Source organism: Salvelinus alpinus, chromosome 24 (assembly GCF_045679555.1).
Source record: "Salvelinus alpinus chromosome 24, SLU_Salpinus.1, whole genome shotgun sequence".
In the NCBI taxonomy this organism is placed as follows: domain Eukaryota; kingdom Metazoa; phylum Chordata; class Actinopteri; order Salmoniformes; family Salmonidae; genus Salvelinus; species Salvelinus alpinus.
The window spans coordinates 22,543,833-22,566,895 of record NC_092109.1 but is presented as its reverse complement, the minus strand read 5'-3'; the positions used below and the strand labels follow the sequence as shown (position 1 = coordinate 22,566,895).

The following is a 23,063-nucleotide window of genomic DNA, read 5'->3' as shown; positions in this document are numbered from 1 at the left end:
TCACATGAATTTTAATAACTATATTGGTAAATAATGCCAAACCTGATGCCAACAATCCATCTCCAGTGAGCAGAATACATGTATTTACAATGGAGGCATTGAGTGACTGGAGGGTAAGAAGAGCGAGGTAGACAATGACCAGGGTAATACCATTGACCCCAGGGTGCAAAATAATCTCCACTACTTCCCAAAGGCAGCTGGGATAGGTGGATGTGCTAAGGGTATCTACTAACATGGCTGGGTTCACTTCTTCTTCTTCTTCTCTCTCTCTGTGTGTGTGTGTGTGTGTGTGTGTGTGTGTGTGTGTGTGTGTGTGTGTGTGTGTGTGTGTGTGTGTGTGTGTGTGTGTGTGTGTGTGTGTGTGTGTGTGTGTGTGTGTGTGTGTGTGTGTGTGTGTGTGTGTGTGTGTGTGTGTGACTACCTTATGTGTCTTGTGATGTTGTACTTGCTTATGTTCTTTCAGATTATGATTTAGAGCAGAATCCAGTCATTGTCTACGAATCTTACTTGGACAGCTTTTGAAGCCTTGTGATTGTGAGCGTGGAACTAATGAATGCAGTTATTTTTTGGAGTACAGGTTGATTAGATTTTAGGTCACTCAATCCAGTGAAGAGGTGTGTTTATTTGTGTGTGTGTATCTGTGTGCCCACATCTGTGTGTGCATATTTTTTTGTGGTGTGTGTGTGTGCGTCTGCGTGTGTGTGTCTTTGAGTCCATCCATGAGTATGTCTGTGTCAGGGTGTGCGATGAGGACGGTTGTTTACAATGTCATTGTGAAGACTGACCTTTATGACTCATCCATAGAAGCATCTGGTTGAGTAGAAAGAAACCTTGGGTATACTACTATCAGTGTATGGCACGTATCATGACCAGTCTCACATGGCCTTTATTTTGACCGCATACTGAAACTAACTATCGATCAATACTTGTACTGAGACATAAAGGTACACAGTACTTACAAATCCAAATTAAAAGACCAACACATCGATATTTCAGAGCAATAACAGTAATTTGCCAGCATTGTACCAGCTCACATATAGGGAGAATCTCAATTGCATACTCCTCGTGTCCTCTCTCCTCTCTCCTCGCCTCCTTCTCAAAAACCATTGGAGGAGAAGGTCAGGCCTCTGGCTTTCTCATCTAATGGGTTTTGAGAAGGAGGCGAGGAGAGGACACGAAGAGTATGCAACTGAGATTCTCTCATTGATTGAGAACCAGTCTCATAGTGTAAGAGCTTAGAATGTCCACTAGAGAGCGCACTTATCAAGAAATTTGAATAACTAGACAAGCATTTAAATGCCAAACCTTGTTTTGACTCACAGGCTTTGGCATTTGCCCACATGCACTCATCAATGTTTTGTCATTAATGTGTGAAGAAGGTGTTATTTCCTTTCCCTGCTCTGAGGGGTAAATTGATGGATTGGTCTCTAACCAGAGATGAAAAGTTGAAGACAGAAACCCTTTTAGCATTGGGAGGGAATACTGGGAGATGGAGAACATACAGTTTTAGTCACATAATATCAAAACCTATTCCATCATAAAAAATAACCAGAATTGTGTAATTTTAGACATTGACACTTTACCAATTATTTTTCCTGTTCAAATGAATACGGGACTCTGTATTAGGATTGGTGCAATCCACAGCATCTGTTTTACGTCCTGCTTGAATATGGCAGAAATGCTCTGAAAAAAAGTATTTCAGAATATGGTCAAGACAGAGGAAAACAGCTACTTCCTCTCTCAGTTACGTTAGGCAAGAAAGCCTATTGCACGGCTGCATAAACATGTCTGATGATGAGTCAGAGGGGTGTTTAACTCCTTTCACTTCCCTTTTAGATGCAGTAAGTATGCCTACAGATATCAGGCTATAAGCGATGTCAATAAAGAAAGAGTTGTCTTTTTTTTGTTGCAACAATGTGATGTAACTACACATTTCTAGATGTAATTCTGTCCATAAACTACCTTTTATGAAATAAATCAATAATTAAATTAAATGAATGAAACACTCATTTTCAACTCATGAAATACTGACACAGTTATTGGGTTAATCAATACTGTCATTATTGCTGTAGGTTTTTATTCTAAACCGAACTGAAATTAATGCTGGCTTATGCTTGTGTATATGTGTGTGTGTGTGTGTGTGTGTGTTTGATGCAGTTAGTTTTGGGGTATAGGATCTCGATAAGCAGTATTAATAGAGTGCTGAGTCAGGGCTGGACCACAGACTGAGCAAAGGATACTTGACCACTATTGTTATCAGGGAGTGGGAGCTGACAGCTGCCTGGATACTAGTAGGAGACAAAGAAGGATAGGACAATGACAACACTGTGAAAGAGACTTGAAGTTACACACTAGAGCCAAAGTTTCCCAGGTTAATCTGGCTCACTTGGTACAATATATTTCCAAGATAATGTATATTGTAGAGATTTATATTATTGTCCCTGGTTGGTCTGTCAGACACTGTCCCTCATTTTATGGCTAACATTACTGCCAGACAGCAACTGAACCCCCTGAAGGACACCTCTCTCTCTCTCTCTCTCTCTCTCAGCTGCTTTTCACTGGGCCGTTTGAAGTGGATCTGTAGGAAATGCTTTGCATGTTATCAGTGGTGTAATTGCGTTGGCTCATTGTTGAATGATTAATTCTGAACATTATGAGTAAGAGATCTGGAGGTGATGTATGATGGTGTTATGTGGCCTACGCTAGCAGATGTAGTATGAATGGGCTGAAAGGACCTCTCAGTAAAGGATGGCCTTCATAATGTGGGTATTATTCATAGAACAGGAACTCTAAAACTAACAGGAAGAGAGAAAAAGTGGGGAGAGAGAAGCAAGCTCACCATGCAGATAGAGAAGAAGAAAGTGAGAAATGGGTAGAGAAGTAAATAGATCATGAAAAAAGGAAGTCTGAGAAAAAAGTTTATGTAGTATGATTTTGCTTTTCAATTATTTGTAAATCAACGAATGCACTCTACGAATGCTTTATAAGTGATTACAGTTTTTCTCAATTGCTAAAACACAATTTCTGAAACATTGCTCCATTTCCTGAAAACATTCAAAACAAAACCTCATCTTCAAGCACTATTTACATAACCTCTGACTCCTCTCGCAAAATGAAACATTCGCCTCAAAACAGTTTTACCTGTGTTCAAAATCAAACACAGCTCTCAAATCATAAACAAAGTAATCAAAATGATATACACTCTCAAGCAGTCAGTAAACAATACACCGAAAAATAGAAAACACATTGTTCAAAACATACAATTCTCAGGGAGAAGTACATTTTTTATCTAAAAAAATATTCATATTTTTCGTCATTGTCTTTTGATGAACGAAAACATGTTCTATCATAGTAGCTCAAAATTGATCAGAAATTACTACTCTGCTTTGCTCTTTGCAATTTGTTTTTTTGTTCTTCCTCCTCCTTGTACCCCTATTTTTACAGTACTATACCCTGCATCTCACAAACTTGTCCTTTGTCTCTGTGATACTGTAATTCTTGTTCTTTGTTGATATGAACCTGCAAACAGTCAAAATCTATTGAGCAGTCAGTACTGTTAATAAATGGAAAGCACAATGTTCAGGGCCATACAATTTGTCCATTGTACAGTATATACAATGCACTGTACTACAGTATACAATACTAAAAGGGACAAAAATCAAAGGAGTAAACATGTGATCAATGTGCTTCTTCTTGTCTTTGGGCTGGGTCAGGCCAGAGCACTTCGTCGACATCACAAGCAATATTGTTCCTCCTGAGGCAACGGGGGAAGAAGCCTCTTGTGTGCCGTATCCAGCCCTGACATGATTCCTCACCTATATCACCACAGGCTAAATCCATGGCTTGCAGCAGATTTACTCTGGTGTAGGGTTGTCTATCATACACTTTCCATCTCCAAGAGGAGAAAACTCCTCAATCGGATTCAGGAAAGGCGAGTATGGAGGGAGGTACAAGTTCATAAACTGCCCATTGATGTTAAACCATTCCCTTACCTGAGCAGCTCGGTGGAAACTGACATTGTCCCACACTATCACATGGGTGGGAATGGGATTCTCATTTAGCTCTTGACCCTGCTGCTCTTGAACCTGCTGCTCAAATAAAACATCTCTTATATTGGCAATAAATCTTAGAAGGTGCTGGGTGTTATATGGCCCGAGTGTAACATGGTGATGTAGAACACCATGGTTGCTGATAGCAGCACAGATTGTGACATTGCCACCTCGTTGACCAGGGACTTCAACAATGGCCAGCTGTCCAATCATGTTTCGGCCTCTCCTTCTCCTCTTTGTTAGATTGAAGCCTGCTTCATCGTCAAAGATGAACTCATGGGTTCTGTCCAAGGATTCCAAGTCAAATATTGTCTGTGTAGAAATACAATATACTGTATGTAGGATTTTGTAAGTCGTACAGAGACAGTGCTATACTGTAGAGTACAATTAGGCTTCTGATTCACATACATTGTATGTACTGAAGAGTAATTCATTCACATAGTATGTGTTAGTACTGTAGACAATCTGGATTACAGTAAATGTTTCTGAATGTACACTTACTTGCACATACTGAGCTCGCAGTTCTTTCACCCTTGGTGAGTTGCGCTCAAAAGGTACTCTGTATACTTGTTTCATTCGCATCCTGTTACGATGGAGGACACGGTCAATTGTGGAAATGCTCACACTGTCGATTCCCTGGAAGTGTGTGTTGTCTTGTATCACTCGTTCCTGGATTTCTCTGAGTCGTATTGCATTATCTTGAAGGACCATGCCAACTATAACGGCCTCTTGCTCCCGAGTGAATATAGCTGTTCTTCCACCTGCATGTGGCAGCCTTGCAATTCTACAAAAAGTAGTTCTGCAGTTACAAAACATATTTATGCAGTACAATACATACAGTGATTAACTTTACCGATGTCTATTGAAACAGCTGCATATAGTGTAGTACAGTAAATTTGCAATTACAAAAATACAGTAGTATACTGTTCCTGTTCTCTTCTCTGAATGTCCTTACTATGGTGGACACAGAAAATTGGCTCAAATTGGGTTGCACTCTAAGTCCTGCTTCCCTCATTGTCAGTCCATGGACAAGAACATGGTCTATAACTGTTGCTTTCATCAGATATTTCCACTCTTTGTCTTCCTCTTCGTCCTCCTCTTCCTCTTTCTTGCCCTCCTCCTCCTCTTCCTCCTCGTCGCCCATCTCGCATACGCACTTGTCCTCGTCCTCTCACATTGTTTCTTCTATCCATTCTCAGACTTTCTCCTTCCCACCTTCAACAACCTGTTTGCTCTCTGAACTGGCTTATATTGGTTGTGTCGCATCATTTGAAACAGGTTAAATCAATTTTGAGTGGTTGTGTTCAATCAATGACATGTGTTCTCTATTTGTATTTGATTGTTGCCACTTGTGTTTACCGGTATGGATGACATGTGCATTAGAGTGCAGAATGTGTTTTGAGAATGAGAATGTGTTTAGAGTTTTGCTGAAAAGTCTAAGTGAGATCTGCAAATTGTGTTTTACCATGTGAAATGGTTTAAGGTATTGACAACAGACTGCATAATTAGCTAAATGAGTCCAGGCAACTGAGAACTTTGTTCAGCCAATGGGTTTTAGTGTTTTAGCAATTGAGAAAAACTGTAATTTAAAGTGGGACAGAGTTGTCACCAGCTGTTTCAGAACACGCGCCCAGGCATTGGTAACAAAGGCAAATCATCTCTCAAATGATCTCCTTGTGATAGCGTTAGACAACTGTAACATAGGTATGTGAACATGAGCAATGTGAGAGAAAAAGATAACGAAATATAGCCGCGAGCAGCAATGAATGGGGTTCACAGGATGTCAGAAAGGATGCAAAATCAGTTGGATAACAAAGCAAGCGCTCTATCATCTAGGAATTATCTGCAATCAGTGAATGCATTACCATGTTTATCTCTCAATACCACAAGGATGACACACGTTAAGTTTAGTCTAGTGCTGTAGGCAGTGGCGAGTTTAGCATGTAAATCTTGGTGGGGCAAAAAAAATTACTTGGGATGCATGCCAGCAAAGCCACGACACAACACAACACTAAACAATACATGAATTGCACTATAACAGTGACAAACGATACCCATAAACTTTTAGGGCATACATAAAGCTGTCCCAACAGCAGACTCCCAACACCTTACCACTGCTACACTTGGCTTTCAGCGGAGCCTTGTCTGGCAGCGAAACAGATCATTCAGCCTCATTTATTGCCTTTAAAAAAAACATCGCTGATACGGTGTCTTGCAAAAGTATTCACTCCCCTTGGCATTTTTCCTATTTTGTTGCATTACAACTTGTAATTTAAATTGATTTTTATTTGGATTTCATGTAATGGACATACACAAAATAGTTCAAATTGGTGAAGTGAAATGAAAAAAATTACTTATTTCAAAAAATTACAAAAAATAAAAAACTGAAAAGTGGTGTGTGCATATGTATTCACCCCTTTGCTATGAAGCCCCTAAATAAGATCTGGTGCAACCAATTACATTCAGAAGTCACATAATTTGTAAAATAAAGTCCACCTGTGTGCAATCTAAGTTTCACATCATCTGTCACATTACAGTATATATACACTGTACACCTGTTATGAAAGGCCCAAGAGTTTGCAACACCACTAAGCAAGGGGCACCATCAAGCAAGCAGCACTATGAAGACCAAGGAGCTCTCCAAACAGGTCAGGGACAAAGTTGTGGAGAAGTACAGTTCAGGGTTGGGTTATAAAAAAATATCCGAAACTTTGAACATTCCACGGAGCACCATTAAAGCCATTATTTAAAAAAATGGTAAAATATGGCACCACAACAAATCTGCCAAGAGAGGGCTGCCCACCAAAACTCACAGACCAGGCAAGGATGGTATTAATCAGAGAGGCAACAAAGAGACCAAAGATAACCCCGAAGGAGCTGCAAAGCTCCACAGCGGAGATTGGAGTATCTGTCCATAGGACCACTTTAAGCCGTACACTCCACAGAGCTGGGCTTTACAGAAGAGTGGCCAGAAAAAAGCCATTGCTTAAAGAAAAAAATAAGCAAACATGTTTGGTGTTCGCCAAAAGGCATGTGGGAGACTCCCCAACATATGGAAGAAGGTACTCTGGTCAGATGAGACTAAAATTGAGCTTTTTGACCATCAAGGAAAATGCTATGTCTGGCACAAACCCAACACCTCTCATCACCCCGAGAACTCCATCCCCACAGTGAAGCATGGTGGTGGCACCATCCTGCTGTGGGGATGTTTTTCCATCGGCAGGGACTGGGAAACTGGTCAGAATGGAAGGAATGATGATTCCGCTAAATACAGGGAAATTCTTGAGGGAAACCTGTTTCAGTCTTCCAGAGATTTGAGACTGGGATGGAGGTTCACCTTCCAGCAGGACAATGGCCCTAAGCATACTGCTAAAGCAACACTCGAGTGGTTTAAGGGAAAACATTTAAATGTCTAGGAATGGCCTAGTCAAAGCCCAGACCTCAATCCAATTGAGAATCTGTGATATGACTTAAAGATTGCTGTACACCAGTGGAACCCATCCAACTTGAATGAGCTGGAGCAGTTTTGCCTTGAAGAATGGGTACAAATCCCAGTGGCTAGATGTGCCAAGCTATAGAGACATACCATAAGAGACTTGCAGCTGTAATTGCTGCAAAAGGTGGCTCTACAAAGTATTGACTTTGGGGAGGTGAATAGTTATGCAAGCTCAAGTTTTTAGTTTTTTGGTCTTATTTCTTGTTTGTTTTACAAGAAAAAACATTTTGCCTCTTCAAAGTGGTAGGCATGTTGTGTAAATCAAATGATACAAACCCCCCCAAAAATCTATTTTAATTCCAGGTTGTAAGGCAACAAAATAGGAAAAATGCCAAGGGTGTCACGGCTGTCGTCGGAAGAAGGTGAAGACCAAAACGCAGCGTGGTAAGTGTTCGTCATGTTTAATAGAAACTGAACACTAAAATGCAAAACAACAAAGTGACAACCGAAACCGCTCCGTCAGGTGCAACACACACTAAACAGAAATTAGTCACCCACAACACAAAAAGAGAAAACAGGCTACCTAAGTATGGCTCCCAATCAGAGACAACGATAGACAGCTGCCTCTGATTGGGAACCACACCAGGCCAAACACATAGAAAACCAACAACATAGAAAAAAGAACATAGACTGCCCACCCTAGTCACACCCTGGCCTAACCAAAATAGAGAATAAAAAACCTCTCTATAACCAGGGCGTGACAAAGGGGGGTGAATACTTTCGCAAGCCACTGTATGGCTGACTTGCTTGAACAAATGTGGTTTCTACCTGCACTACCTTCTACCTGTACTATGGCATAAGGGGATGACAAGCGGATAAGAGGCAATCCGTAATTTCGATTAAGACATTAATGAGCGAGTGACATCGGACATAGTCAATATAACTATTTGTTCAGCACCTTTGAAATGTACAGCGACAGAATTCAGAACATGGGCCGTTCATACAGTGTACTCCCTGTACAACAAGTCAGAACCATAGGATAAATAAAGGGGGCGTATAAACAGTCAATGAAAGCTCTCACATTATTTGATTATTACATTTCTCTAAAACAGCTTATAGGCTACATGTACACCACCAAGTTAGAACAGTAGGTGAAATTAAGAGGTAAAAATAGACCAAAATAGGCACATTGAACACCTTTTGGGTCTTTGTGTGTCAAAAAAGATACACGTCATATAACACTATTTGACATGCTAAATAAGCTTTAAATTTGACATGTCAAATAACACAATTCTATTATAGAATCTTGTGTATGCTGTATTTACACAAGCAAGCCAAGCGCCACCACTACTATCAGTAGCACTATCAAAGTTGTCCTCCCTATAATCTGTCTCATCGTTGTCGATGATCAGGCCTACCACTGTTGTGTCGTCAGCAAACTTAATGATGGTGTTGGAGTCGTGCTTGGTCAAGCAGGCATGGGTGAACAGGGAGTACAGGAGGAGACTAAGCACGCACCCCTGAGGGGCCCCAGATGTGTTGTTGCCTACCCTTACCACGTGGGGGCGGCCCGTCAGGAAGTCCAGGATCCAGTTGCGGAGGGGGGGTGTTTAGTCCCAGTGTCCTTAGCTTAGTGATGAGCTTTGTGGGCAATATGGTGTTGAACGCTGAGCTGTGGTCAATGAACAGCATTCTCACATAGGTGTTCCCTTTGTAGTCCATAATAGTTCGCAAGCCCTGCCACATCCGACGAGCATCAGAGCCGGTGTAGTAGGATTCAATCTTAGGGCTGTATTGATGTTTTTATTGTTTAATGGTTTATCAGAGGTCATTGCTCTAGTATCCTATGGGACCACTGGTGCCAATTACATCTATAGTGCCAACAACTGTTCTTGTGCAGCCATCTAAGGTTGCAGTGACTTTATATTTCCACAGATTCTAAGGACATACATAAGTTTGACATTTCATGGCCCCATCAGGTCCATCGGTTCAGTTCTTATAACCCTGATGTGATATGGTGATATCTAGTGGTGTAACGTGGCCGACTTGAAATGTAACAATGAATCATTCTCAAATTCATTAGAGACTAATTCATTAAGTCTATATACAAAATCTGGAGTCAATCTATTTTATGGTCCATAAGTCAGATGACATGTGGCCACTCATAACTCCAGTGCCATCATCAAGTTTCCTGATGACATGACGGTGGTAGGCCTGATCACCAGGGAGGAGGTCAGAGACCTTGCAGTATGGTGCCAGGACAACAACCTATCCCTCAATGTCAGCAAAACCAAAGAGCTGATTGTGGACTACAGGAATCAGGGGTGGGTGCACAACCCCATCCACATCGACGGGGCCGCAGTGGAGAGGGTCAAGAGCTTAAAGTTTCTTGGTGTCCACATCACTGAGGACTGAACATGGTCCTCTCACGCCAGCACAGTCATGAAGAACGCACGGCAGCACCTCTTCTCCCTCAGGAGGCTGAAACGATTTGGTATGGCCCCTCAGATCCTAAGGAACTTTTACAGCTGCACCATCGAGAGCATCCTGATATGGCAACTGCACCACCCTCGACCGGAGCCCCTAAAGAGAGTGGTGTGAACTGGGGGTGAGCTCCCAGCCATCCAGGTCATACATGCCAGGCGGTGTCTGAGGAAGGCCCAAACAATTGCCAAAGACTTCTATTAGTTATACTATTTTGATATTGAATATTGCACTGTTGGGTAGGGCTTGCAAGTTAGGCATTTCATTGTAAATCAAATCAAATCAACAGGTGTAGGCTAACAGTGAAATGATTACTTACGGGCCCTTCCCAACAGTGCAAGAGAAAAAAATATATAAATAATATAAAAATAATAACACAAGGAATAAATACACAACGATTAACGATAACTTGGCTATATACACAGGGTACCAGTACCAAGTTGATGTGCAGGGGTCCGAGGTCATTGAGGTAGATACTGTATGTACATATACAGTGCCTTCACAACCCTTGATTTTTTCCACATTTTGTTGTCTTCCAGCCTGAATTGAAACTAAATTAAATTGAGATGTTTTTGCTTAATATGGTTCCCAATCAGAGACAATGACAAACACCTGCCTCTGATTGAGAACCATATTAGGCCAAACAACAAACCCAACATAGAAACACAAAACATAGAATGCCCACCCAGCTCACATCCTGACCAACACTAAAACAAGAAAACACAAAAGAACTATGGTCAGAACGTGACAGTACCACCCCCCCCCCCAAGGTGCGGACTCCGACCGCACAACCTAAACCTATAGGGGAGGGTCTGGGTGGGCATCTGTCCGCGTGGTGGCTCTGGACGTGGACCCCACTCCACCATTGTCTTTGTCCACCTCCTTAGCGTTCCTTGAGTGGCGACCCTCGCCGCCGACCTTGGCCTAGGAACCGTAACAAAAGTCCCCACTGGACTGAGGAGCACCTCTGGACTGAGGGGCGCCTCATGACTGAGGAAACTCCTCCGGACTGAAGGGCAGCTCATGACTGAGAGGTAGCTCATGACTGAGAGGTAGCTCATGACCGAGAAGTAGCTCATGACTGAGAGGTAGCTCATGACCGAGGGGTAGCTCATGACCGAGGGGTAGCTCATGACCGAGGGGTAGCTCAAGACTGAGAGGTAGCTCATGACTGAGAGGTAGCTCATGACTGAGAGGTAGCTCAGGACTGAGAGGTAGCTCAGGACTGAGAGGTAGCTCCGGACTGAAGGACAGCTCCGGACTAAGGGCAGCTCATGACTGGAGGGCAGTTCATGACTGGAGGGCAGCTCATGACTGGAGGGCAGCTCATGACTGGAGGGCAGCTCATGACTGGAGGGCAGCTCATGACTGGAGGGCAGCTCATGACTGCAGGGCGGCTCCTGGAGGGCGGCTCCTGACTGGCGGGCGGCTCTGGCAGCTCCTGACTGGCGGGCGACTCTGGCGGCTCCTGACTGGCGGGCGGCTCTGGCGGCTCCTGACTGGCGGGCGGCTCTGGCGGCACCTGACTGGCGGGCGGCTCTGGCGGCTCCTGACTGGCGGGCGGCTCTGGCGGCTCCTGACTGCCGGCCGAGTGCGTGGAGGAGGAACAGGGCTCTGGAGACGCACTGGAAGCCTGGTGCGTGGTGTAGGCACTGGTGGTACTGGGCTGGAGACACGCACCACAGGGCGAGTGCGTGGAGGAGGAACAGGGCTCTGGAGACGCACAGGAAGCCTGGTGCGTGGTGTTGGCACTGGTGGTGCTGGCCTGGGACGAGGAGGTGGCACCGGATATACCGGACCGTGAAGGTGTACTGGAGCTCTTGAGCACCGAGCCTGCCCAACCTTACCTGGTTGAATACTCCCCTTAGCCCGGCCAGTGCGGTGAGGTGGAATAACCCGCACTGGGCTGTGCTGGCGAACGGGGGACACCATACGTAAGCCTGGTGCCATGTACACCGGCCCGAGGAGACGCACTGGAGACCAGACGCGTTGAGCCGGCTTCATGGCACCTGGCTCGATGCCCACTCTAGCCCGGCCGATACGAGGAGCTGGGATGTACCGCACCGGGCTATGCACACGTACAGCAGACACCGTGCGCTCTTCCGCATAACACGGTGTCTGCCCGTACTCTCGCTCTCCACGGTAAGCACGGGAAGTTGGGGCAGGTCTCCTACCTGACTTCGCCACACTCCCCTTTAGCCCCCCCCAATACATTTTTGGGGTTGCCTCTTGTGCTTCCTACCACGCCGTCGTGCTAACTACATTCGCCGGTGTCCCTCCTCGCACTGCTCCAGCGAATCCCAGGCGGTCTCCGGCACTCTCCCTGGGTCGACCGACCACCTGTCTATTTCCTCCCAAGTAGTATAACCCAGATCCTGCTCACGCTGCCGAGCTAGCTCCTCATAACGCCGCCTCTCCGCTTTCGCTGCCTCCAGCTCAGCTTTGGGGCGGCGATATTCCCCTGGCTCTGCCCAGGGTCCTTTACCGTTTAATACTTCCTCCCAAGTCCAGGAGTCCTGTGTCTTCGGCCGCTGCTGTTGTTGCCCGTTACCACGCTGCTTGGTCCTTTTTTGGTGGGTGATTCTTTAATGGCTTTCGTCGGTAGAAGGAGAGGAGGACCAAAGCGCGTGGTGCGTATCCATAATTTAATAGAATACTTCTCAATATGAACAAAACACTAAACAGACGAAAACCAACGAAGCTACAGTCCCGAACTAGTGAAAACAGGAACACACGAACAGTAACAATCACCCACAAACCAACAGTGAAAACAGGCTACCTTAATATGGTTCCCAATCAGAGACAATGCTAAACACCTGCCTCTGATTGAGAACCATATCAGGCCAAATGACAAATCTCAACATAGAAACACATAACATAGACTGCCCACCCCAACTCACGCCCTGACCATACTAACTAAAGACAAAAACAAAGGAAAATAAAGGTCAGAACGTGACAATCTTTGTCTCCATGTGCAGTTGCAAACCCTAGTCTGGATTTTTTATGGCGGTTTTGGAGCAGTGGCTTCTTCCTTGCTGAGCGGCCTTTCAGGTTATGTCGAAACAGGACTCGTTTTACTGTGGATATAGATATTTTTGTGCCTGTTTCCACCAATATCTTCACAAGGTCCTTGACTGTTGTTCTGGGATTGATTTGCAAACTACGTTAATCTCTAGGAGACAGAGCGCGTCTACTTCCTGAGCGGTATGACGGCTGCGTGGTCCCATGGTGTTTATACTTGCGTACTATTGTTTATAGAGATGAATGTCGTACCTTCAGGAATTTGGAAATTGCTCCCAAGGATGAACCAGACTTGTGGAGGTCTACAATTGTTTTTCTGAGGTCTTGGCTGATTTCTTTTGATTTTCCCATAATGTCAAGCAAAGAGGCACTGAGTTTGAAGGTAGGCCTTGAAATACATCCACAGGTACACCTCCAATTGACTCAAATGATGCCAATTAGCCTATCAGAAGCTTCTAAAGCCATGACATCATTTTCTGGAATTTTCCAAGCTGTTTAAAGGCACAGTCATCTTAGTGTATGTAAACTTCTGACCCACTGGAATTGTGATACAGTGAATTATAACAGAAATAATCTGTCTATAAACAATTGTTGGGAAAATTACTTGTGTCATGCACAAAGTAGATGTCCTAACCGACATGCCAAAACTATAGTTTGAAAAACGAGTTTTAATGACTCCAACCTAAGTGTATGTAAACTTCCGACTTCAACTGTACCAATATTCCAAAACATATATCCGGTTTGCAACAAGGCACTAAAGTAATACTGCAAAAACAGTGTTGTAATACTGTAATACAAAGTGTTATGTTTGGGGCAAATCCAATACAACACATTATTGAGTACCACTCTCCATATTTTCAAGCATACTGGTGGCTGCATTATGTTATGAGTATACTTGAAATCGTTAAGGACTGGGGAGTTTTTCAGGATAAAAAAGAAACAGAATGGAGCTAAGCACAGGCAAAATTCTAGAGGAAAAGCTGGTTCAGTCTGCTTTCCACCAGATACTGGAGATTAATTTTACCTTCAGCAGGACAATAAGCTAAAACACAAAGCCAAATCTACAACCAATTTGACAGAGTTTGAAAAATGTAAAAAATAATAATGGGCAAATATTGTACAATCCAGGTGTGCAAAGCTCTTAGAGACTTACCCAGAAAGACTCACCGCTGTAATCACTGTGAATACTTATGTGAATTAGATATTTCTGTATTTAATTTTCAATTCGTTTGTAAACATTTCTAAAAACATGTTTTCACGTTGTCATTATGGGATATTGTGTGTAGATGGGTGAAAACAAAAGTTTAATTCATTTTAAATTCAGGCTGTAAAATGTGTGAAGTCAAGGGGTAAGATTACTTTCTGAAGGCACTGTAGGTAGGGATAATGTGACTAAGCAACCGATAATAAACAGTAGCAGCAGCGTGATGAGTCAAAAGAGTTACTGACCTGTTGCACCCTCTAGTCTACAACCACTGTGATTATTATTTGACCCTGCTGGTCATCTATGAACGTTTGAACATCTTGAAGAACAATCTGGCCTTAAATGGCCATGTACTCTTAAAATCTCCATCCGCCACAGCCAGGAAAGGACTGGCCACCCCTCAGAGCCTGGTTCCTCTCTAGGTTTCATCCTAGGTTCCAGCCTTTCTCGGGAGTTTTTCCTAGCCACTGTACTTTTACATCTGCATTTCTTGCTGTTTTAGGCTGGGTTTCTGAATAGCACTTTGTGACATCTGCTGATGTAAAAAGGGCTTTATAAATACATGTGATTAATTAGTGTAAAAAGGGTCAATGCAGATAGTCCAGGTAGCTATTGGTTAACTATTTAACTAACTATTTAGCAGTGTTATTGCTTGGGGGTGGAAGCTGTTCAGGGTCCTGTTGGTTCCAGACTTGGTGCATCGGTACCGTATGCCATGTGGTAGCAGAAGGAACAGTCTATGACTGGGGTGGATGGAGTTGTTGACCATTTTTAGGGCCTTCCTCTGACACCACCTTGTATAGAGGTCCTCGATGGCAGGGAGCTTGGCCCCAGTGATGTACTAGGCTGTCCGCATTACCCTCTGTAGTGCCTTGCGTTTGGATGCCAAGCAGTTGCCATGCCAAGTGGTGATGCAGCCAGTCAAGACGCTCTCAATGGCGCAGCTGTATAACTTTTTAAAGATCTGTCTAGCCTTCTTCACGACTGTGTTGGTGTGTGTGGACCATGATAATGCCTTATTGATGTGGACACCAAGGAACTTGATGCTCTCAACCCGCTCCACTACAGCTCTGTCAATATGGCCCTCCGTTTTCTTTAGTCCACGGTCAGCTCCAATGTCTTGCTGATGTTGAAAGAGAGGTTGTTGTCCTGGCACGACACTGCCAGGTCACTGAGCTACTCTCTATAGGCTCATCATCATCGTCGGTGATCGACTGTTGTGTCGTCAGCTAACTTAATGATGGTGTTGGAGTTGTGCGCAGCCACACCGTCGTGGGTGAACAGGGAGTATAGGAAGGGAGTAAGCAAACAGTGTGGTGGAGAGTCAGTGTGGTGGATGTGTTGTTGCCTACCCTCACTACCTGGGGGCGGCCCGTCAGGAAATCAAGGACCTAGTTGCAGAGGGACTTGTTCAGTCCCAGTGTCCTGATGAGGATGAGCATGGAGTGATGAGCATGGACGGCACTATGGTGTTGAACGCTGAACTATAGTCAATGAACAGCATTCTCATGTAGGTGTTCCTCTTGTCCAGGTGGGAGAGGGCAGTGTTGAGTGCAATAAAGATTGTGTCATCTGTGGATCTATTGGGGTAGTATGCAAATCGGAGTGGGTCTAGGGTGTCTGGGATGATGGTGTTGATGTGAGCCATGATCAGCCTTTCAAAGCGTTTCATGGCTACATGTGTGTGTGCTACGGGGCGATGGTCATTTAGAAAGGTTACCTTGGTGTTCTTGGGCACAGGGACTATGGTGGTCTGCTTGAAACATGTAGGTATTACAGACTGGGTCAGGGAGAAGTTGAAAATATCGGTGAAGACACATGCCAGCTGGTCAGCGCATGCTCTGAGTACGCGTTCTGGTAATCCTTCTGGCCTTTCAGCCTTGTGAATGTTAACCTGTTTAAAGGTCTTACTGACATCGGCTACGGAGAGTGAGATCACACAGTCTTCCGGAACAGCTGGTGCTCTCATGCATGGCTCAGTGTTGCCTGTCTCGAAGCGAACATATTAGGAATTTAGCTCGTCTGGTAGATTTGCTTCACAGGGCAGTTTGCGGCTGGGTTTCCTTTGATAATTTGCAAGCCCTGCCATATCCGACGAGTTTAGTAGAATTCGATCTTAGGCCTGTATTGACGTTTTTATTACGGTTTATCGGAGGTCATAGCGGGATTTCTTTTAAAGTGTCCAGATTAGTGTCCCGCTCCTTGGAAGTGACAGCTCTAGCCTTTAGCTCATTGCAAATTTTGCCTGTAATCCATGGTTTCTGGTTGGGATATGTACTTACGGTCACTTTGGGAATGTCTTCGATACACTTATTAATAAACCCGGTGGCATTGGCTCACAGGCAAACAGGCAAGGGAATAAAAAAAATATTGCTAGAACCTTGAATTCTAAATATCGGACATTTGAAAGCTCTAGTTTTGACCTTCCTAATACCTCTGATGGCAGTAACTTTACAAGCACTAATTATGGTCAATTTAGCCTGAGAATAGTATCTAGTTATGGTAAGGGGTGAAATAAGTATAGCTAGTTATAATTGTAATGGTTTGGCAGATTATAAAAAAAGAAGATCAGTCTTTACATGGCTAAAAGAAAAGGAATATAACATATACTGTTTACAGGAAACTCACTTACATCCTTAGATGAAGTTGCGTGGAAAAAGGAATGGGGTGGTGAATTAATTTTCTGTCATGGACAAAGGAACTCAAAGGGTGTGAGGATATTCATTAAAAAAAAAATCGATCTGAAGGTGCAAATAATCAGGAATGATTCGCAAGGAAGGTGGATCCTTTTGAATATGAAAGTGGACGAAAAAGAGATTTGGCTCATTAATCTATATGGTCCAAATCAGGATGATCCACACTTCTTCGAAAACATTTATACCAATTTATTAACTTACAGGCAACAAATGATCTAATCATTATGGTAGGAGACTATAACACAGCATTAAGTACTTCAATGTAAAGGTAATCACTCTACAAACTATCATCACCGTGCCCTTAAGGAAATCACAAATATTATGGACATTAGAAATAGTGGATATTTGGAGACTAAAAAATCCCGACCTAGTGAGATATATATGGAGGAGACTTAATCAAGCTAGTCATCTTGACTACTTTCTTGTCTCTTTCTCTCTTGCATCAAAGGTCAAAAAAGTTTTAATAGGAGACAGAATGCGATTGGATCATCATCTAATTGGCATTAACATAACTCTTATAGATTTTCCACGTGGACGGGGATATTGGAAATGTAATCAAAGTTTACTGGAGGACAACTTATTTTTAACTAAGACAAAATAATTTATAACTGAATTTTTCAAGTATAATATAGGTTCAGCAAATCCCCTTATTGTTTGGGATACCTTTTAATGTACCTTCAGGGGTCATTCAATTCAATATTCATCAATAATAAAAAAGCAGTTTCTGGCTAAAGAAACAAGACTAACAAGGGAAATCCATTAACTAATAGTACAGGTAGATAGCAATAAAAACAATACTACAGAGATACAAAATAAGTTAGAGGAAAAACAAAAAGAACTTGAGGAACTTATTCAAGAACGATCTAATGTAATCTATTACAAAAATAAAGCAAACTGGATGGAATATGGAGAAAAATGCACAAAATTCTTCCTGAATCTCCAATACAGGAACGCTAACAAAAATAATTCTAGAAACTCGTTACTGAAGACGGAGTCATCTATGATTCTCCGAATTATATTTTAAAAGAGGAAGCTAATTATTTTAGGCAGATGTTCTCTTTTCCGTCTCATCCTCTCCCACTGAATGAAGATTACGGTAAGGAATTCTTTCCAAATAATATAAAAAATGGAAAATTAACAAATGTACAGAAAGATCAGTGTGAAGGCCAAATTACAGAGGAATAACTTTTTGAGGCTATTAAATCCTTTCAGTCTGGAAAAACCCCAGGGCTTGATGGCATACCGGTAGTATCAAGTATTTTTTTGATATACTTAAAGCTCCATTGTTAGATTGTTTGAACTACTCTTATAGAAATGGTAGTCGGTCAGGTACTCAGCAAGAAGGTCTGATTTCTCTATTTTTAAAACAAGACCCAGAAGGCAAATATAAAGACCCGGTCTATCTAAAAAACTGGAGGCCCCTTACACTTCAATGTTGTGATGCAAAAATTTTAGCAAAATGCATAGCACTCAGAATTAAAAGGGTTTTACCAGGTATTGTTCATCCTGATCAGACAGGTTTTTTACATGGACAATACATTGGAGATAATATACGACAACTACAAGAAATAATAGAACATCATGAAACATATAAGAAGCCAGGAATGGTATGTATAGCGGATTTTGAAAAGGCATTTGATAAAGTAAGACTGGATTTTATTTATAAATGCCTGGATTTTTTCAATTTTGGTAATTCTCTTATAAAATGGGTAAAAAATAATGTATAGCAACCCTAGGTGTAAAATAGTAAATAATTACTACTTCTCAGAGAGTTTTGAATTGTCAAGAAGAGTTAAACTGGGGTGTCCGCTGTCACCGTATCTATTCATTATGGCCATCGAAATGCTAGCTATTAAAATCAGATCCAATAACAACATTAGAGGATTAGAAATCCAAGGCTTAAAAACAAATGTGTCCATGTATGCCGATGACTCAAGTTTTATGTTTAGTCCGCAAGCTAGATCCCTGAAATGTCTCATTAAAGATCTAGATAACTTTTCTGTACTCTCTGGACTAAAACCTAATTATGATAAGTGTACAATATTACGTATTGGATCCTTAAAAAATTTTACATTACCTTGCAGCTTACCTATAAAATGGGCTGATGGAGAAGTAGACATACTCGGTATTCATATCACAAAAGATATAAATAAGCTCTCCACAATGAATTTCAATAGAAAACTTGTAAAAATAGACAAGATCCTGCAACCATGGAGAGGTAAATACCTGTCTATTTATGGAAAAATTGCCCTGATTAACTCCTTAGTCATATCTCAGTTTCCTCACTTACTTATGGCGCTGCCTACTCCTGATGATTCGTTTTTCAAATCATATGAGCAAAAAATATTTTGCTTTATCTGGGACGCTAAACCAGACAAAATGAAACGAGCCTATCTATATAATGAAAATGAATTGGGTGGGTTGAGATGATTAAATATAAAAGCACTAAACCTCTCTCTAAAAGCTTCACTCATTCAAAAGTTTTATTTGAACCCTAAATGGTTCTCAAGTAGATTAATAAGAAAAGCTCATCCATTGTTTAAAAACGGCCTTTTTGCCTTTGTGCAGATTGCCATGTCTCATTTTTTAAATTGAAAATGATATTTCTTTCAAAGTATCTGTCACGCCCTGACCATAGTTTGCTTTGTATGTTTCTATGTTTTGTTTGGTCAGGGTGTGATGTGAGTGGGCATTATATGTTGTATGTCTAGTTTGTCTGTTTCTATGTGTTTGGCCTGATATGGTTCTCAATCAGAGGCAAGTGTCAGGCGTTGTCTCTGATTGGGAGCCATATTTAGGTAGCCTGTTTTGTCATTGTGGGTTGTTGGTGATTGTTCTTGTGTCTGTGTTTTTCCATACGGGACTGTTTCGTTTTCGTTCGTTCAATTTGTTGTTTTTGTTCAGTGTTCTATTTCTTTATTAAAATATGGACACTTACCACGCTGCGCATTGGTCCTCCGATCCTTCCTACTACTCCTCCTCAGAAGAGGAGGAAGACGAGCGTTACAGAATCACCCACCACCAAAGGACCAAGCAGCGTGGTAACGGGCAGCAGCAGCGATCGCAGGACTCCTGGACCTGGGAGGAGATTCTGGACGGCAAGGGACCCTGGGCACAGGCTGGAGAATATCGCCGCCCTCGGGAAGAGCTGGAGGCAGCTAAAGCCGAGAGGCGGTATGAGGAAGCAGCACGAAACCGAGGCTAGAAGCCAGAGAGGCAGCACCAAAAATCGTCCGGGCTAGAGTGGGCATTGAGCCAGGTGCCATGAAGCCGGCTCAACGCATCTGGTCTCCAGTGCGTCTCCTCAGGCCGGGGTACATGGCACCAGCCCTACGCATGGTGTACCCGGTTCGCCAGCACAGCCCAGTGCGGCCTATTCCACCTCGCCGCACTGGCCTTGCTATGGGAAGCATTCAGCCAGGTAGGGTTGGGCAGGCTCAGTGCTGAGACCTGCAGCGCGCCTCTACGGTCCGGTCTATCCGGTGCCTCCTCTACGTACCAGGCCTCCGGTGGCAGCCCCACGCACCAGGCTGTCTCTCCGTTTCCTTCCTCCAGGTGCTCCCGTCTGTCCAGCGCGGTCAGAGTCTCCCTCCTGTCCAGCGCCGCCTGAGCCGCCCTCCTGTCCAGCGCCGCCTGAGCCGCCCTCCTGTCCAGCGCCGCCTGAGCCGCCCGTCTGTCCTGAGCTGCCCGTCTGTCCTGAGCCGCCTGAGCCGCCCGTCTGTCCTGAGCCGCCTGAGCCGCCCGTCTGTCCTGAGCCGCCTGAGTTGCCCGTCTGTCCTGAGCCGCCTGAGCCGCCCGTCTGTCCTGAGCCGCCTGAGCCGCCCGTCTGTCCTGAGCCGCCTGAGCCGCCCGTCTGTCCTGAGCCGCCTGAGCCGCCCTTCAGTCAGGAGCCGCCTGAGCCGCCCTTCAGTCCAGAGCCGCCTGAGTCGCCCTTCAGTCCAGAGCCGCCTGAGTCGCCCTTCAGTCCAGAGCCGCCTGAGTCGCCCTTCAGTCCAGAGCCGCCTGAGTCGCCCTTCAGTCCAGAGCCGCCTGAGTCGCCCTTCAGTCCAGAGGCGCCTGAGCCGCCCTTCAGTCCAGAGGCGCCTGAGCCGCCCTTGAGTCCGGAGCTGCCTCTCAGTCCGGAGCTGCCCTTCAGTCCGGAGCTGTATAATAATATGTGACCTTTGGACAAGACAAAAGCAGAGGATGGAGGAAGTATGATACGTACAGTGCCTTCAGAAAATATTAATACCCCCCTACAGTCAATTCAAAATCGATTCAATAGATTTCTTTCTCACTCATCTACACACAATATCCCATAATGACAAAGTGAAAATATTCTTTTCTAAATTTTAGCAAATTTATTGAAAATTTAATACAGAAATATCTCATTACATGAGTCAATACATGTTAGAATCACATTTGGCAGCTATTACAACTGTGAGTCTTTCTGGGTAAGTCTCTAAGAGCTTTGCACATCTGGATTATAAAATATTTGCACATTATTCTTAAACAAATTATTCAAGCTCTAGCTGGTTGTTGATCATTGCGAGACAGCCATTTTCAAGTCTTGCCTTAGATTTTTAAGCCGATTTTAGGATTTAAGTCCTAACTGTAACTAGGCCACTCAGGAACATTCAATGTCGTCTTGGTATGCAACTCCAGTGTATATTTGGCCTTGTGTTTTAGGTTATTGTCCTGCTGAAAGGTGAATTTGTCTCCCAGTGTCTGTTGGAAAGCAGATTGAACCAGGTTTCCCTCTAGGATTTTGCCTGTGCTTAGCTCTATTCCATTTATTTTTATCCGAAAAAACTCCATAGTCCTTGCCGATGCCAAGCATACCCATAACATGATGCAGCCACCACCATGCTTGAAAATATGAAGAGTGGAATTCAGTAATGTGTTGTGTTGGATTTACCCCAAACATAATGCTTTGTATTTAGGATACAACGTTCATTTCTTTGCAACATTTTTAGCAGTTTTACTTTAGTGCCTTATTGCAAACAGGATGCATGTTTTGGAATATTTTTATTCTGTACATGCTTACTTCTTTTCACTCTGTCATTTAGGGTAGTATTGTGGAGTAAAAACAGTGTTGTTGATCCATCCTCAGTTTTTTCCTATCACAGCCATTAAACACAGTCCTCATGGCGAAATCCGTAAACAATTTCCTTCCTCTCAGGCAACTGAGTTAAGAAGGACCCTTATATCTTTGTAGTGACTGGGTGTATTGATACACCATCCAAAGTGTAATGAATAACTTCACCGTGCCCAAAGGGATATTCAATGTTTGCTTTTTATTTTTGACCCAACTACCAATAGTTGCCCTTCTTTGAGAGGCATTAGAAAACCTCCCTGGCCTTTGTGGTTGAATCTGTGTTTACAATTCACTTCTTGACTGAGGGACCTTACCATCAAATCAAATGTATTTATATAGCCCTTCTTACATCAGCTGATATCTCAAAGTGCTGTACAGAAACCCAGCCTAAAACCCCAAACAGCAAACAATGCAGGTGTAGAAGCACGGTGGCTAGGAAAAACTCCCTAGAAAGGCCAAAACCTAGGATGAAACCTAGAGAGGAACCAGGCTATGAGGGGTGGCCAGTCCTCTTCTGGCTGTGCCGGGTGGAGATTATAACAGAACATGGCCAAGATGTTCAAATGTTCATAAATGACCAGCATGGTCAAATAATAATAATCACAGCAAGGAGTCATCATGCCAGGTAGTCCTGAGGCATGGTCCTAGGGCTCAGGTTTTCCGAGAAAGAAAGAAAGAGATAATTAGAGAGAGCATACTTAAATTCACACAGGACACCAGATAAGACAGGAGAAGTATTCCAGATATAACAAACTGACCCTAGCCCCCCGACACATAAACTACTGCAGCATAAATACTGGAGGCTGAGACAGGAGGGGTCAGGAGACACTGTGGCCCCATCCGATGATACCCCCGGACAGGGCCAAACAGGAAGGATATAACCCCACCCACTTTGCCAAAGCACAGCCCCCACACCACTAGAGGGATATCTTCAACCACCAACTTACCATCCTGAGACAAGGCCGAGTATAGCCCACAAAGATCTCCGCCACATATCATTGTCTGTGTGGGTTAGAGAGATGAACACTATTATTGCACACAAAGTGAGTCCATGCAATTTATTATGTGTCTTGTTTAGCACATTTTTACTTATTTA

At 43.4% G+C, this 23,063-nt stretch overlaps 1 long non-coding RNA gene across 1 annotated transcript; it reads right to left on the bottom strand.

Annotated features, from left to right (window-relative positions):
* Positions 1 to 2,905: 2,905 nt before the first annotated feature.
* LOC139552322 (uncharacterized) lies at positions 2,906 to 11,164 on the bottom strand. Its single transcript, XR_011670413.1, has 2 exons — positions 4,551 to 11,164; positions 2,906 to 4,361 (listed from the first exon to the last, which is right to left on the bottom strand). It is a non-coding gene; the product is annotated as an uncharacterized lncRNA (long non-coding RNA).
* Positions 11,165 to 23,063: the final 11,899 nt, after the last annotated feature.